Source organism: Lepus europaeus, chromosome 5 (genome assembly GCF_033115175.1).
Source record: "Lepus europaeus isolate LE1 chromosome 5, mLepTim1.pri, whole genome shotgun sequence".
Lineage (NCBI taxonomy): Eukaryota > Metazoa > Chordata > Mammalia > Lagomorpha > Leporidae > Lepus > Lepus europaeus.
This window is the reverse complement of record NC_084831.1, coordinates 12,263,639-12,274,623: the sequence shown is the minus strand read 5'-3', so window position 1 is coordinate 12,274,623 and position 10,985 is coordinate 12,263,639. Positions and strand designations below refer to the sequence as shown.

The 10,985-nt window shown below is 61.9% G+C and overlaps 1 pseudogene; it reads right to left on the bottom strand.

Moving 5' to 3' along the window:
- Positions 1-1,162: 1,162 nt before the first annotated feature.
- Positions 1,163-10,985, bottom strand: part of LOC133761214 (ribose-phosphate pyrophosphokinase 1-like) — a 34,011-nt pseudogene continuing 24,188 nt past the window's right edge.

Sequence of the window (10,985 nt, the reverse complement as noted above, 5' to 3'; positions counted from 1 at the left end):
TGGTAAAAATACACAAACCAGAGATCTGTCTCAGCCATCCTTAAGTGCTCACGCTGTCTGTCCCCAGGCCGTCTGTCGCGCGGACCTGAACCCCGGTCCCTTCGCACCAACTCCGCCTCCTCGGCGCCCTCCCCTCTCTGTGTCTGACCAGTCCAGAGCCCCTGCGAGCCCTGACCGCGGCACCGGCTTCCTTCTCTTCGCACAGCGCTCTCAGGGCCCCCCAGCCCCGCTGCTGCGCCGTGGGTGAGAATCCCCCGCCCCTGTATGGTGGGCCGATGTTCCCCGGCAGGAATGCCACAGACCGCCGTCTGTCCGTCTGCCCGTGGACACTTGGCTGGATTACAGGGCTTCTCCTCTTTCTAACAAAAGATGCATTTTTATTATTTATTTGAAAGGCAGAGTTACAGAGAGAGAGAGAGAGAGAGAGAGATCTTCCATTTGTTGATTCATTCCCCAAATGGCCGCAACACACAGAGCTGGGCCAGGCCAAAGCCGGGAGCCAGGAGCTTCTTCCCGGTCTCCCACATGGGTGCAGGGGCCCAAGGACTTGGGCCAACCTCCACTGCTTTCCCAGGCCACAGTAGAGAGCTGGATGGGAAGTGGAGCAGCCGGGACTCGAACCGGTGCCCATACAGGATGCCAGCACTGCAAGCTGATGCCTAACCCACTATGCCACAGCGCTGGCCCCAGGGTTTCTCCTGTTTAATGAAGGATTCCCAGCCCTGCGGGACCTCCTGCCAGGCCTTCCCAGCGGCCTCTGAGGGTGGGAGTCCCAGATTCCCCAGCCCCCAGCCTGCTGGCTGCCCAAGGCCGGGGCGGGTGTCCCAGCCCCTGGCCCGCAAGGGTCCGGCAGCTCCCAGGCCTTCCTGCAGGCAGATGTGGCCACATCCCCACCGGTCTCCAGCGGGAGGGGCCTTCCAGGGCAGGCTGGGCCCCAGAAGAGGGGGCGCCCAGGGCTGCCGACGGCCAGGAGGTGAGACTCCTGGGGTCGCTGCTACAGCAGTGCTGGGCAGCTGTTTGTTGACCGAATGATGGACACAAGTTCCAGAATTCTAGGAACACGTTCCCCGGGGGGCTCCCGTCCTCACGGCAGACCCTCAGCGTAAAATCTGATGACGCTGCTTTTCTCTAGGAAAGAAGAGCAGCCTGGGACGCGGGACAATCAGGAGCGCCCCCAGGCTGCAGAGCCCGCGTGGGCTGGGGCTGGGGTGCGCAGGCCGACGGGGACCGAGGAGGACGCGCCCATGGCCAAGCGCAGGTGATGGAGGATGGCAAGCTGCCAGCAGGCCTGGGAGGGGGCAACGTCGGCGCTGGGCCAGAGGCTCTTCCGGCCGACTTCGCTCTGTATCTCTGAATGGAGGATTCTTTCTCCTGCACAGGTGTGGGCGCCGGGAGCCACACACGGCAGAGGGCAGAGCCGAGGAGCAAATCCAGACCCGACTTCGAACCCCAAGTTCTTCCTGTCTCACCGGTGAAGGCAACCAGGGAGGACTTCCCGGAGAAGGTGACTTAACTGAGATGCGTGCACACATTCCCCCAGCAGAGGAGAGCGGAGAGAAAACCAGATCATTCCAGCCGAAGCCCAGAGCCAGGAAAAGGCAGGGATGCTCAGGGGAGCAGCTGGTATCCTACGGGGCCAGCACACACCAGAGTAGACGTGAGGGAATGCTGGGAGCTGCCGGGCCTCTGACCCTGACACTGCTGGGCAGTCGTGAGCCGCTGAGGGCGGCTAGGGTGGGAAGGAGCTGCCTGGACCGGGCCGGCCCTGGGTTCACCTTGGGTGGAACGAGCGAGTCTGTGAGCTGGGCAGGCAGGGGGAGGTGGCTGGCACCCTCCAACAAAGCGGGGTTCACTTATCCCCCAGTGTACTGGGCCCAGGGGCTCCACAAGGACCAGTTAGGCATCCATCTGGTTTTCATGGCTCCAACCCCATCTCCTCCTGGGGGGCAGCCGTTGAGTAAGTCAATAACAAAACCACCACCATCTCGGGCTGTCACCCACACCAGGAGACAAATAAACAAGACGGGTGAGCAGTAGTGGTGGGGGCAGTCTGGGAAGGCTTCCCTGAGGAGGTGACAATTAAATGGGATCAGAAAGACAAGAGGGAGTAAGCACTGCAAAGAGCTGCAGGGGAGGCTCAGGCAGACAAAGGACAGGCAAAGGGCCTGGGAGGAGGGAGAGCTTCCCTGACACAGGGAGCAGCAGCCCCTGCCCTGCCCCGTCAGCTGTCAGTGAGGAGTGGGAGAGGCGGCTGGGCCAGGACCCGCAGGACAGGAGCCGCGCTCTAGCCCAGACCTACAGGAAGCTGTGGGAGAGCTTTTTTTTTTTGAAAGAGATTTATTTATTTATCTGAAAGGCAGAGTTACAGAGAGAGACAGAGAGAGGTCTTCCATCCATTAGTTTACTCACCAAATGACTACAACGTCCAGAGCTTGGCTGATCTGAAGCCAGGAGCCAGGAGCTTCTTCTGGGTCTCCCACGCAGGTGCAGGGGCCCAAGCACTTGGGCCATCTTCTACTGCTTTCCCAGGCCACAGCAGGGAGCTGGATCAGAAGTGGAGCAGCTGGGACTTGAACCGACGCCCATATGGGATGCCGGCACTGCAGGCGACAGCTTTACCTGCTATGCAACAGTGCCGGCTCCCATGGGAGAGCTTTAAGAAGAAAGGTGTGATCTGATGCTTTAGTGTGTGTGTATTTTTAATTAAAAAATATTATTTATTCAAGAGGCGGAGAGAGAAAGAGAGCATTTCCGTCTGCTGGCTCACTCCAAATGCCTGCAGGAGGGGCTGGGAACTCACTCCAGGGCTCCCACGTGGGCGAAGGCACCCAGGCGCTGGAACTATCCCCGCTGCTCCCAGGATCTGCATCGGGACGCCAGGCGGGGCTGGAGGGAGGGGACGCTGGCCTGGAGGGGCAGGGGCCAGGACGGGGACAGCCTGCAGCTCGGACTCCAGCAGCGGCAGGGGGAGGGGAGTTGGGGGGGGGCGGGGGAGGGGGAGGGGAGGTCCGCGGGAGGAGTCCTTTGGAGAAACAGCCTCTGTATCCAAGGCAGGTGACAGCTGGGACAGCGCGGCAAGGGCTGACCCTGGCAGCAAATCCAATTTTCACACATCTCCTTCTGGACGGAGTCTGCCTTCCCCTGGAGTGGGAGGTCGGGGCAAACCACTGCAATGCAGCTAGGGGCTTCACTCCAGGCACAGGCTCCCCCAGAGGCGCGTGCTGGGCTCTGGGCTGCAGAACCCCACCGCTCCGGGAGCAGGGAGGCAAGAGGAGGCCCCTCCCCAGCCGGCCCTGCGTGGAGGAGCCCCTCCCACACACTGGATAAATATTTACTGAGCTCCGCGTGGTGCGGGCATGGATGGAGGTGTGAGGGCTGCAGCAATGTGGGACACACAGAGCCAGGCTCTCCTGGGGCCTTCGCACAGGCAGCCCCGCCCCCGGGGGGGGGGGGACTGTGGGGCACACGGAAGCCCGGCCTTCCTGGCCCTTGCACCTGCACCAGCCCCTCCCTGCGGCAGGAGCTGCCTCCGGTGCCTCTCTCCTGATGGACACAGCAGGCAAGCTGATGGGATGGCACTTCTGAGACGCGGTGACAAAAGATTGTGACTTCTGTCTGCCTGGCACTCTTCTCGAGCCCCCTCCCTGGCTGGCGCTGGGAGGCAGCTGCGCTGTTGCCAGGAGAGGCCCACGTTGGGGGACAACAGCTGGATGAGAGCTCCAGAGGCCCCCAGGCCCCCCTGGCCAGCAGCCCAGGAGGAACGGGGCCTCACTAGTCCTGGAGAAGGAAGCAGCTGGCTCCGGAGTGGGTGCTGACGAGGGAGGCGCCACCCCTTTGCCAGGCGAGGGCCCAGGGGCCCTGCCTCGGCTCTGGCTCAGCCACAGACAGGAGGGCTCTGGCTGCCTGGCCTTGACCATCTCCCTGCCTGCAGCTGGACCGTCTCTGGCCCTCGGGTGCTGCCCGGATGGCCTCTGCCTCTGCTCACCAGGACGCCAGATCCCACGCCTAAGCCCAAGGCTCTGTAACCTAGACAGGGTGAGGGAGAGTTTGCGTGCGGACCCTGGCTCGAGAGACAGATGCTCAGATCCCTCTAAGCCCCGGCCTGACCTCTGGGGCCCATCCAGGGGAGGGAGAAGCCAGGAGCCCGCGGCTGCCCTCCTCCTCCTCTTAGCCTCCCTCCCGGTCCCCTTCTGAGCCATGCTTGGCTCCCTCTTGGCCCGTGTCTTCCCCGACCTTCCCTGCCCCCCGCAAAGCAGTCAGTGCACTAATGAGCTAAGTAACGACATGGCAAGACTATGATTCCTCATTAGCTTGGGAGAGATCCCCTGCTACATGACTGATACGCATCTACAAGGAAATTAACTCCAGTGCAAGGGCTCCCTAATCAAGATTAATGAGGGGGTGGAGGGGCTGGTGCCTTGGCGTAGTGGGTTAAGCCTCTGCCTGCAGTGCCAGCATCCTGTATGGGTGCTGGTTCAAGTCCCGGCTGCTCCACTTCCCATCCGGCTCTCTGCTATGGCCTGGGAAAGCAGTGGAAGATGGCCCAAGTGCTTGGGCTCCTGCACCTGCATGAGAGACCTGGAAGAAGCTCCTGGCTCCTGACCTCTGCCTGGCCCAGCTCTGGCCGTTGTGGCCATTTGGGGAGTGAACCAGCTAACAGAAGATCTCTCTCTCTCTCTCTCTGTCTTCTCTGTGCCTCTGCCTTTCAAATAAATAAAAATAAATCTTTTTTCAAAAAATGAGGGGGTGGGGAGGGGAGCAGCGACAGGCCGTGGGTCGTGCAGCCCTTCTGAGAGTAAAGGCCCCCCTGGAATTAACTGTGGGCCCTCAATGCCTCAGCCTTGTGCCAGCCCTGGTCCTGCCACGTGGGCTGGAGCCGAAGTCTGCAGTGGGATGGAATCTGTAACTAAGCCCTTGTGTTCGCCAAGCAGCTCCGGAGGCCTTCCGGTGCCCTTTGCTGTCCACACCGAGTTCCCAAGTCCTTTCTGCCGGTGTCGCGGCAGAGACCAAAGGCCAGACCACTGGGACCAGCGCTGGGCTTTCCATGTGCAGCCCACAGACCGCCTACTGCGTTCCTAAGTCCCGTGGACAAAGCTGGGCGCTGGGGCCTGGGGTGGGCAGCTGCCTGGCTGTGTGCTGTGCTCATCAGAACAGGGTGCACGCGGCGATGCTGGCTCGCCAGCCCCCAGTGCACCTGCAATACAGCACAGGGGGCCGGGAAAGGCTCAGAGCATGGGAGCCCTCAATCCAGGGTGCCTGAACCCCGCCTTTTTCTGCCACATTCTGTGCATTATGGGGGTGCAGCACTCAGCGGGGAACTGGCTGGAGCGGCTCCCCTTGATAGCAAAGGGGCCAAGTCTGCTGTCCATGTCCCCCCCGCCGTCGGTCTCCCGGTGCCCAACCGACAGCACTGATTGGTTGACCACTCACCTTCCAGCCACACTCCCCGTGTCTCACCCCATTCTTCACAGAACCAAAGAAGTCCAAGAGGGAGCCGTGTCTCCGATGGTCCAGCGAGGCTGAGAGAATCAGCGGGGGTGGGGGGGGCTGCAGGTGCTTCTGCCCCGGCTCCCAGGGAGCCCAGCTCCTGCCCTGTGACCCCCTTGCCTTGAGTGAAGACTGGGCTGGGCCCCACTTCTCCTGACTGCAACAGGCAGAAGCCATGGGATGGCACTCCCGGGAGCGGGTGACAAGGGACCACGACTCCCGTCCAGCTGGCTCTGCCATGTTGTCCGCAGCCATATGGAGATGCCCACCCAGCAAGGACCCGAGGGAGGTGCCTGTGGACTGCAGCACAGGCCCCGAAAAGCCAAGGGCATCCTCCAGGGGACCGAGGCTGGAGGGAGCTTGGAGGCAAGCCCACCCAAGCCAAGCCTGCAGACCGGGGCAGCCCCAGCGAAGACCCAGAGCTGCAGAGCCCAGCAGGGCTGCACGGGGACCCTGCCGCACAGGAGCCGGAGATGGTGAAGGCGCGTGCGTTTTAAGCTTCTAACTCTGGAAATAACTCGCTATTCGGCCATGGATACGTAGTGCAGGAAGTGAGCCGGGAGCAGAGCAGCGTGGGTCCGGTCTGCAGGGGTTTCCCAAAGTCCATGGCAAATGGAATGAAAACTGTGAGTTGCTTCTGGCGCCAAGTGGTTTTCAGATCTGGGCAGCCTTTCCCGAGCGGGCGTCCTCCCTGTGTTATGGAAAAGAACAGTTTTTTCTCTTCTCTGCACCCAGAAATGTTTGCACCCAAATCAACTCGTACTTTTAAGTCCGTTCTTTTCACGAACGTCCGGAAGGACCCTCGGGTAACCAAGCACAGGGTGAGATTAGTCTCAGAATTCCTGGGTCAAGGCTGAGCCGGGCCGCCGACTTCCTGGCCAGGATGTTCGTCTGCTGGACCGTGACTGGTCCCAGGTTGTTGTCTGGTCTCTGCGGGACTCTAGGTGTGGATTTAGGAAATGCTCACTTCTCTCACAGAGGCGGGGCTTCGTGTGCTAGAACATTCTCTGTCGCTCTCAGGACCTGCACAGCGGGGGCGGTGCTGGGGTGCAGGGTGGGGCGGGGTGGGGGAGGATCTGTGATATTTCTCCACCGCACGGATTTCTAGAACACGCGTGGAGCCCTCAGGAGGAGTGAGGGCTGAGGGCCACTTCTCGGGCCCTGGACGAACACAGCGTGCAGGGCTTCTCCCCCATCTTCCCGGTGAACGGCTCAGCAGCCGCGAGCTCTTGTTTTGACATCAGACTTGGACCTGTTTGTTAGGAACCTGCTCGGTGAATTGTGAACAGTGAGCAGCGTGTGGTGTCCGTCAGCTCTGGGCTGAGGCTCCTCTCCCCATGCAGAGGTCTGAGTGCCTCCTCCCCCGCCCCACTCACGGTCACTCAGCCCCTGCTGTGCGCCTGCTAAGCCGAGAGGCCGGCCCTCCAGTGCGCGGGGGGGCAGGGGGGCGATGCCCGCCTAACAGTGAGTCAGCGGGGTGGTCTCGAGCGCGCTGGGCTCTCCGCGTGCTGCTCTCCGTGCGGTCGTTAGCAATGCCTGTCGGTTTAACTTCACTCTTATCAATTTAGTTTGTGGGGGGTGGTTTGGCTAATTTTCGCGTGTTCGGCTCATGCTGGGAGATTCGAGAATGTGTCTGGGTTGCAGAATGAATCATGCCTGCCTCGCTGCCTAACGCGAGGGTGGGCGACCGCCCGGCCCGGGATGCCTTTCAGTTATCATCGGCTTCCCTTGTTCCGCAGGGAAGGGGGCACACCCGGGAGCCGTGTGCCCCCTGAGGTGCTGAGGGAGCAGCTGGCCCTGCCCAGGGTCTCCCCCTGCAGGTGCAGCCCGATGTCCCCTTCCATACCAGAGCCAGCATTTCATTTTGACATCCAACCAAGGCCTGTTTATTGGGGTCCCTGGAGCTCTTGGCTCCCACTTGTCTCCTGCACTCCCTCCGTGGTAGCTCAGGGGTGCTCCCCCCTGAATGTCTACACTGAAATCCTAATGCCCAGTATCTCAGAGGTGACTGTGGAGAGAGGGCCCTCACAGTGGGCGTGAAAAGCAAAATGGGATCATTGCAGTGGGATCCAGCCCCGTGTGACTGGTGTTCCTGCAGGGAGAGGAAACGCGGGCCCAGGCAGTAGCAGAGGGGACGATGTGCAGGCAGGGAAGGCGGCTGTCCACCAGCCGGGGAGAGAGGCTGGAAGAAGCTGACCCTGACCATCAGAAGTTAGGGCTTCGGGCCAGCAGAGCTGGGAGAAAACACACGCCCCAGCCCCTGGAACTATGGCACAGCAGTCCTAGCAAGCTGTATACTTGTTTGTTTATATATATTTATTTTTATTTATTTGAAAGGCAGAGTAACAGAGAGAAGGAGAGACAGAGACTGAGAGAGAAAGATCTTCCACCTGCCGGTCCACTCCTGAGATGGCTGGGCCAAAGTCAGGAGCCTGGAACTCCATCTGAGTCTCCCACATAGGTGCAGGGCCCAAGCACTCGGGCCATCCTCCACTGCTTTCCCAGGCCATAGCAGAGAGCTGGATTGGAAGTGGAGCAGCCGGGACATGAGCTGGTGCCCACATGGGATGCTGGCATTGCTAGTGGTGGCTTAACCTGCTGTGCCACAATGCTGTTCCTGCTTGTTTGTTTCTTAATATTCACTTTAAATTTATTTCATCTACTTGAAAGGCAGAGAGAGAGAGAGAGAGAGAGAGATAGAGATGAGAGAGAGAGAGAGAGAGAGAGAGAGAGAGAGAGAAATCTTCCATCCACTGATTCATTCCCCAAATGTCCACCCAGTCAGCATTGGACCAGGCTGAAGCCAGGAGCCAGAACTCCATCCGGGTCTCCCACGTGGGTGAGGGGGCCCAGGCTGGTGGGCCATAGCCTGCCGCCTTCCCCAGCGCATCAGCAGGGAGTTGGGTGAGAAGCCAGGCGGTCAGGCCTCAACCTGCACTCTGACGTGGGAAGCTGGCACTGCAACGGGCAGCCTAGGCCACGGAGCCACACGCTGGGCACTCACAGGGCGCCTTCTGGCCGGGCCCGGTGTCCCTCCTCAGGCCCCCACAGTGCCTTCCACTTAATCTCACCACCTGGAACAGGTGTCCCATCGGTCCGTGGCAAGGGCTCTGTGTGGCTCACCTTGCGGCCCGTAGGCCTGGCCCAGGGCGGGGGGCGCGTCAGGGATCCCGTGGGCCCCTCGGCTGACCTGGGAGCAGGATTTCCCGGGCCGCTCAGCTCTGCACCGCGCATCCCGGCTGCTCCGCTGGCCCAGCCTCGGCGTCACTGCCCAGGTCTGTGCTGAGCCCTTGCTGTGGATCCTGCTGCATCCGGAGCCTGGGTGGGCGGAGCCAAGCCTCGGTCTGACCCCGCCCAGGTCATCGGAGTGGACTCGAGGTTCAGAGGCTGAGTGGACTCGAGGTTCAGAGGCTGTCCCACCATCTGGGTTGGAGAACAGGAGGGATTCCGACGGCACGGGGCTGTGGAGCCACAGTGCGATTTCAGAGGCCGTCCGGGCCAGCTCCCTGTCCACTGCCAGACTCTGCCACTGGCCGCTGGCTGCTCAGGACCCCAAGATAGCTCCTTCCACCGTGGGCGGCTCCCAGCCTCCACTCCTTATCCCTGGTCCTGGTCCCCAGGCGGCAGTGTCTGGGGGCTGGCTCGGCCATGATCCTCCACCCACACGCGTGGCTACACCTCCGTAAAACCTGGGTGTGCTGAATCTCCACAGCACCTGGGGAGTGAATCTTATCCCCATTTTACAGATGGGAACACTGAGGCCCCCAGTGGGCCCAAAATGCTGAAATGACGTCACTAATAGACGACGGAACCAGGGCTGGAGCCGTGTCTGCTGGAGTCCCCGGGGTGGCTCTGGCTGGCACCCCGGCCGCCTGCCCTCACCGCCCCACAGCCTCCACTGATGGCTCCGGGAACTTGACCGCACCTGTGGCCAGGGTTGGGGAGGGGTGGTATCCACTCCCCAAGCCAAGGGCTGGCAGCAGAGTGAGAAACCAGGCCCCTCTTGCTGCCTGCTCGTCCGCTTTGTGGTACCCATGGGCTGTGTGTCTCCCCACCCCACCTCACCTCACAGGTCCCCCGGGCTGGGGTCTTGAGCCCATTCTAGAACCTGGGGGAGGGGCAGTGCCACAGCCAGGGACTCAGAGGACCGGGGACAGATGACCGGCAGAGAGGCTCGCCTCGGCGGGGCAGGGGGCCCGAGCTGGCTGCAAGGCTGGGTCTGGTGCTACCCAGGCCCCGTGGCTGGAGCGGGCAGAGCGGCGTGAGACTCGGAGTCGGCGGCCTGGGCTTCAGCGACGGCAGGTGGGTCACGGCGCCTCTCTGAGACTCGGCTTCCGCATCTGTGCAGGGGCCATCAAAACGCCGCCTTTTAGGGCCCTGGAGGCCACGACAGCCCCGTGCCAGGCTCGGGCCAGCAGCGGTTACAGGCTCTGTTGTGTGGACGCCCCTCCTCGCGGTCACTACACTGACCCACATCTGCGTAGCCACCTGGGCATTCACGGAGCACACCCCTGGCCAGTGCTTCCTGCCCCGTGTCGGAGGCCCGCGAGGCTGCGAGCTCGGTTGGAGATGCGGATCAGGGTGGACACTCACAGGGCCCCTGACGCTGCGCCAGGAGATGTCCATTACCGTTACTGGTCTCAGAGCACGGAGCGGGCAGAGCGTGGGCAGGGCTGGGAAGCAGAGTGGGGAGATACAGGGCCGGGAAAGTAGGTCAGTGTGCCTTCAGAGTTGATAACCACAGTGCTACGCTGCCCCAGCGCCTCTCCACCCCCACGCCCACCTTGACACCTGGCCCTGGCGTCCTCCTGCTGTCCCCAGGCACACAGCCCCCTCCTCATCGCCTCTGCTAGTCTCCAGCCTCCCCTCTAAAGTCCAAGGCCCAAGTGCAGCCTGGTGGGCAGCAGCCTCTGACCTTTGTGGAGCTCAGTGTGTGTTCGAGGCCGACTCTGAGCAGGGCGAGCAGGGAGGAGGCCAGGCTGGGGGAGGCTTGGCGATCCGGGGCCTTTGTCTGAACCTGGCCTGCCCAGAGCCACGCTGACTGCAGCCATTAAAACGTCGATGGCTCCCGGCCGGCCCCCGCCTCCCTGCAGCCCCCTGGAGAAGCGGGGGGATTCGCCGTTTTGTGTTTCCCGGGCCTGTCGATGTCTCCTTTGGGGAGCCCGTTCGATGACGGCTCCAGACAGCCTGAATAAAAACGGCCACACAGAGGGACCCCCGCAGACCCCCGATGTCCAGAGGCTCGAAGATGAGAAGGCAGAACCCGCTGTGCCCGCTCCCTCCCGAACGCCCGGGGTTTTGTTCCTCGTCCCCCCCACACACACCTTGCCCTCCTGCCCTTCTCCTCCCTTTATTCCTGCTCAGTGCCGATCTGCCAAGCGCTTCTCTCATTCTCGCCGAGGCCCGGGGACACGGAGGCTGGCAGGTGTCTCCTTCCCGGCCTCCAGCGTGGGATGCCCTGAGGAGAACGCTGACCTGCGGCCCTACCCACGAAGCAG